A 6,546-nucleotide genomic window follows, 5' to 3' on the forward strand; every position below is an offset into this window, starting at 1 on the left:
CCCGCCCTGGGTATCATCCTTGAGGGGGGGTGACAAAATGGCACATCATGAGGGGTTGGCACTTACTGCGGGGCCTGGAGGGATGTAGAAGGTGGAGCCCTCCAAGGATATGCACTGGGACTTGTGCTTTTAAACTTGTTCATAAACCATCTAGAGTTAGGGGTGAGCAGTGAGGTGGCCCATGTTCCCAATTATACTAAATTCTTCAGGGTCATGGAAAGAAAAAGAGATTGTGGAGAGCTCCAAAAGGACCTTTCCAAATGGAGAGAATGGGTGGTTAAAGTGGCAATACAAACACAACACAATGTAAACAAGTGTAAAACGATGTATGTCGGGGAGGCAGAATCTTAATTTCACATATACACTCTTATGGTGACAGACCAGACCATGGGGCTGTCATGGATGTTGACCCAGGATGCAGCAGCTATGAAAAAGGTAGGGGTCAAAAGGAAAAGAAGTGTATATGAAAACTTCCAGTTATACAAATCTGTGGCGTGACCACATTTGGAATGCTGTGTACGCTGCTGGTGACCATCTCCTCAAAAAGGGTATTATTGAGTTGGAGGAGGTTCAGGAAAAGGCAACCAAAATGATCGAGGGGATAAAGTAACTAACCCATAATGAAATGTTGCGGCAGAAGAGTTGACATGAGAGAGAAGTGCATTAAATGGTGTGCAGCATGGAAAAAGTGGATAGGGAAAGTTTTTATCCCTCTCTCATAATACTAGAATTCACAGGCATCTCAATGTTGGAAGGTTCAGGACAGACAAAAGAAGTTAAACCATGGAACTCACTGCCACAGGAGGCAGTGAAGGGGGGAGTCTACACACTGGGGGGGAACACCTTATAAATAAGTCAGAAATTAGATCATTATAATAAAAGGAAAGAAACCCTATGTATAAAAATTTCATGCTCCCTGGTGCATGTTTATAACACATTCACACCATTGTTTCTTTACTAATGCAGCTGAGTCCATGACCACCAACTTAGACGGCCTTAAGAGAGGAGTAGAGAAATCCATGGAGGATAAGGCAAATTCATGGAAGACAGGGCTATCATTGGCTGCTGCCCATGAAGGTTATTGAATGAATTTTATTATTACAGTCACAGACCAGTCACTTACAATATCAGGAAAATCATAAAACACAACAGGAATACATTGAATTGCAATTGGGTATAACAGAGACAATTCAGATATAGCGGCAGTTAAAAATATATATTAAATCTTGATCACTAAAATATAACCTAAAATTGTCATTTAAAACTTTAATCATTTTGGTAGTACAGCTTGTTCCCTAGGCTTTATGGCAGTTGCACAGAATTTGGCCACCCTTAGCATGATCTCTAGATCCTTGTCCTCTACCAGGAGTTTTAGACATTGAAGTTCGGACCCATTTGGAGATTTTTGTATATAATGGGAGTGATAAATACCAAGTGTTTATCCCCATAGAAACGGCAGCATAACAAGACATGACAGACAGTTTCTACCATGAAGGCTATTCTGTTCTTCTGCGGTCAGAGGCAGCAAACTTCGGAATACTAGTTGCTAGAAACTGCAGGAGGCGAGAGAGCGCTCCAGTGCTCATTTCCTGCTCCCCAGTTTCCCACAGGCATCCATTTGGCCACTGTGGGAACAGGATGCTAGACTAGGTGGTCCACTGGCCTGATCCAGTAGGCTCTTCTTCTTAACACCAGCATACAGAAAGAGCCACTGAATTAGGCAGACACGGTATATGCAGCCTGCGCGATATATAAAAATGGGCAAAAGTACTGAAGAAAAGGATGGTTGATCTATTAGTACAAGTTCCAGTTTTCTAAATGCTTTCATCTGAAACCAGCCTCCTAATTCTGTATAGTTGAGAGCAGTGATTATTTCTTTAAAAATGTAGGGGTACTCTCATTTTGACTCAAGAAAATCACCATTTTATAATTCAAATCGGGTGGGGGGGAGGAATATAGTAAATGGACAAAAGTACAAAGATTCACAAAATGTTTAGGGGTATGTGTACCCCTGTGTACCCCCCAGAAAAAAGCACTGAATGAGAGTCCTCAATAGAATCGAGGTATATGCTAAAAGCTTGAATGGGAAATCTCATTTTGTAAATCTTAATTCTGATCCTGCCAGAGGCCTGGTCAGTATCAAACTTGAATAAAACTTCATCTGAAGGAATCTGCTGTAGGAAATAAAGGCAATAATTGACAAAGGGTTCCCCATGTTAAAATGACTTCATTATAATTAATGAGCTATAGTTTAAGGCCCGCTATGCCACTAATCACAAGGAAATAAATCAAGGGACTTGAGAATGATGGCAAGGACTTCCTGTTGTGCCTCTTTTGGTAACCACACAGTCAGGGCTGATCTTACTCTCTCCCTGTCTCAGCAAGCAGACAATTTCTTCTCCGATAAGTTCCAGACCATTAGCCAGGCGTTGGAAGAGAATGTGCTCAGGGTGTTACATTTTCCACGAAAGTACGCAGCAATTAGAAGGGAGGAGAAAATGCCCACATCAAATTTCCATTGCTTAACACACATCTAAACTAAAGGGAAGCAGAGCTGAATGAGAAACAGCTTTGATTCACCCTGCAGACTTTGCAAGCATGTTTGCTTGGTGCATATTCTGCTCTTAGTGCTCCTGCAATCCTTCCTCCACTTAGAAACTGGAATGCACCCAACAGCCAGCAGGTCCAGTATTAATGTCCTTTCCTTGGCACAATTCACTGGCAAGGGACTCATTTCCCCCTCCATTAAAAGCAAAAGGGGCGGAGGAACCACATGAAACAGGAAAAATAAAATGCATGTCTAGAATACTCAGCAGCTTAGTTCACAAGCCGCTTTTAAAGCCACATTGATTCCCTTAGCCAGATTCTAATGGGTGCAGGGGGCCTGCAATGGTGTTGGACTACAACTCCCATCACCCCTGGCCTTTGGCTGTGCTGCCTGGGGCTCATGGGAACTGGAGTCCTGGCAATATCTGGAGGGTCAGTGTTTCCATCCTTGCTCTGTTGGAAGCAACACCCTCATACCTGCAAAGAATCCTGGGGACTGTAGTTTATTAAGGCTGCTGAGAATTGTAGCTTTGGGGAGGGGTAAACTATAGTTCCCAAGAGTCCTTGGTGTGGAGGTGCTTTAAAGTGTACAAGGCCATAAACTGAGGATGGAACCAGGCATTACTGGAGGAACAGGGGTTCCCAGCCCCATGTGTCCCTTGAAGCCCTTGTTTATTTGTTGCATTTATATCCTTGCTTTTCCTCTAAGGAGCTCAAGATGGTGCACACAGCTTTCTTCCTTCTCATTTAATCCCCACAACGACCCTGTAGTGCAGGTTAGGCTGAGTGCCAGTGACTGGCCCTAGGTCACCCAGTAGGCATCAGGTCCTCATGGGGATTTGAACCCTGGTCTCCCACATCCTTGTTGTTGTTGTTTAGTCGTTTAGTCGTGTCCAACTCTTCGTGACCCCATGGACCAGAGCACACCAGGCACTCCTGTCTTCCACTGTCTCCCGCAGTTTGGTCAAACTCATGCTGGTAGCTTTGCGAACACTATCCAACCATCTCGTCCTCTGTCCTCCCCTTCTCCTTGTGCCCTCAATCTTTCCCAACATCAGGGTCTTTTCCAGGAAGTCTTCTCTTCTCATGAGGTGACCAAAGTACTGGAGCCTCAGCTTCACAATCTGTCCTTCCAGGGCTGATTTCCTTCAGAATGGATAGGTTTGAGCTTCTTGCAGTCCGTGGGACTCTCAAGAGTCTCCTCCAGCACCATAATTCAAAAGCATCAATTCTTCGCCGATCAGCCTTCTTTATAGTCCAGCTTTCACTTCCCACATCTTAGTCCAACGCTTTAACCACTACACAAAACGGGCTTTCTAATGTGTCTCCTCCTGGAAGAGGAGAAGTGATACCCTGGAACAGGTTGCTTGGTCCCTCCCCATTCTTTGCAATTACCACCCCCTCCGGCTGCTACGAACTGATTCCTTCCCCTTCACCCCCGGTTGGGCTTTTTGAAATACAAGCCCTCCAAGTGTCCTTGTTTTCCAGGGACAGTCCTGGATTTACAGAAGCCATCCGAGTTTCTGATTTGATCCTGGAATGTCCCGCTTTTCCTTAGGACGTCCCTATTTTCATCAGAGAAATGTGGGCATGGAGTTATGTGACCCTCGAGCCAAGGAGATAAATAACTATACAACCTTTAGAAGACATCTGAAAGTGGCTCTGTATAGGGAAGTTTTTAATGTTCAATGCTTAACTTTGTTTTTATATATGATTGAAGCCACCCAGAGTGGGTGAGGTATAAACAAAAGGAGAAGCCAGGCCAAGGAAAAAATGATGGGCAGAAGTCCTTTGTGGAGGGAGCTATCAGTTGCGACTTGCTCGGCTGATGTGCTGTGTTTATTCAATGAAATACCATAGGAGTTCCCTTTCAAAACAGGGCAGAGAAATAGCCCAGAGGCAGCTGTGAGGGCCAAGCCTGCTAAGCCAAAAGTCCAGCAGTCGGGTACAAGCAGTTTGAATCAACTCTCCAAAGGACCAGGGAGAGAGGGGGAGAGAGAAAGTGGAGTTAACCATATGGTGAAAATAATACACTTTCTCCCTGGTGGAGCAGAACAAAGAACAGCAAAGTTGCTCGTTCTGTTGCAGAAAGGTCTGCCCTTCGTACTAAGTGCTACTGTTGGGCTTCACAGCCAGTCGCTCTGGAAATCAATAATTCTCCGTGAACAAAAGGTTGATCCTCATCATCACTGCAAAAGGATGCTTTTCCCGAGGATTCAAAGCATTCTTATCTGCTGTTCTTTGTTAAAATAAAGAAAAGGGAAGGGGGAGAGGTCTGGAGTCAAGAAGGCTCCGAAGTTTGCGATCATTAAATCCCAGCCCATCTCCACAATCTAAACACAAGGAAGGCAAGTGAGGACAGAGACTTCCTCCGCTGTTTCAGAAGCGCCGAAGCGCCGGCTGCTCCTGCTGCATACTCTATCAAGGCACACACAAAGGAGCCGAGCAAAAGGCCAATTAAGACAAAGCACTCCTCCGGTTCTTGGGGAGTTTCTTATCGGATGTACTTTGTGCCAAATGGGATGCGTGCCTGCCTCTTTAGAAGTATTGGAAATGACTCAAACCCAGGAATGAGATAACTGGAGACTAGAAAGTACAAGCACTTGCACTAGATGGGGGGCGGGGTGGACTTTTTCAACCCAAGAGGCCACATTCCCTTCTGAACAACCTCCCAGGTGGGCAGGGCCAGAGGTGAAAGTGAGCAGAACAACACAGGTAAACTTTACCTTTGCAGAGTATGCTATTTTCTACACTTACTCATACTAATTGGGTGTATGATGTGTTAGGAGAAGGGTAGCACCTCTGGTGGGGCATGTTGTGCTCCTTCTGGGGTAGTTTGTCCACCTTTGGTCCCCACCCCGCACTCAGCTCTCACCTGTGGCATGTGACAGCCATCACGCCCCGAGAAACAGCTTCCAGGTGAGGGAAGCTGATGGGTCTGGAGCCCTCAGTGAGTTAGGGACTTCCCCTGCATGCAAAGGCAGGCTCCTGCAGATTGAGTAAACAAGAGCAATAGGGGGTCCAATGGTCAAGAAGGTGGTTTCTGCGCATGCTGTAGAGGGAAGTGAGGAGCAGGTGGGGCTCATCAACCTGGGAATGTAGCCCATCTAGGAGAAGGAAAACTCTGATCCTAAACCTTCCATGCTTCATGAGAAGAAATGGCTAAGGAGTGAACCCCACACAAATCCAGAGTGGAGTCCCTAAGATGGTTGGATGGTGCCTTGTATGCCTCCTTCCAGCAACTCCTGCAGCCAAGCTAGTGACAAACATATTGTAAGGCCGAGAGAGGGGTCTTATCATCTGGACAGCCCAGGACCTCCATACACACTGCCTTGGCTTGCACCCTGAGGAGCTCCCTTTGGTGCTAACACAGAGGTCTGTCTTCGCCCCCAGAAGTGCACTCCATTGTCTCTCGAGACAGATGGATTCCAATAAACATACTCATGTACCCCTCTCTATCCTCTGAAGCATTACCAGAGATTAGGGACATATTCCAGCCAGACAAAAAGCTCTCAAGGAGGGTGCAGAGCAGGACCAGACTAGGGTCTGGCTCAGGAGGATGTGTGGCCTGGGGAGAGCCAGAAAGAGAGGCCTAGAGGACTGATTTGGCTTCCAGGCCTGGCCTGGCCTGAGGTTTCCTACCCCTGTAGTCTAGAATTATGCTTCTGTCTTTTCTCCCACCAATTCTACAACCAAGACCTAATGCAGGAAGGAAACAGGGAAGAGGCCACAACTCGGGGGCAGAGCACCTGCTTGGCATGCAGAAGGTTCCAGGCTCATTTCCCAGGATCTCCAGGTAGGGGGAATCTCTGAAGCTTGGAGAGCCACTGCCAGTCAGTGTAGACAGCATTGAGTTAGAAGGATCAAAGGACTGACACAGTTCAGCTTCCTATGTTCCTAAGACAAAAGTCTTCAAATTGTGAAAACTCACTTTATATCTGTAGCATGTATGGCAAGTGCAAAACTCTCAGTGTGGGGGTTAATATCTCAGCAGAGTGA

This window comes from Podarcis filfolensis (genome assembly GCF_964270895.1).
Source record: "Podarcis filfolensis genome assembly, chromosome: 1".
Lineage (NCBI taxonomy): Eukaryota > Metazoa > Chordata > Lepidosauria > Squamata > Lacertidae > Podarcis > Podarcis filfolensis.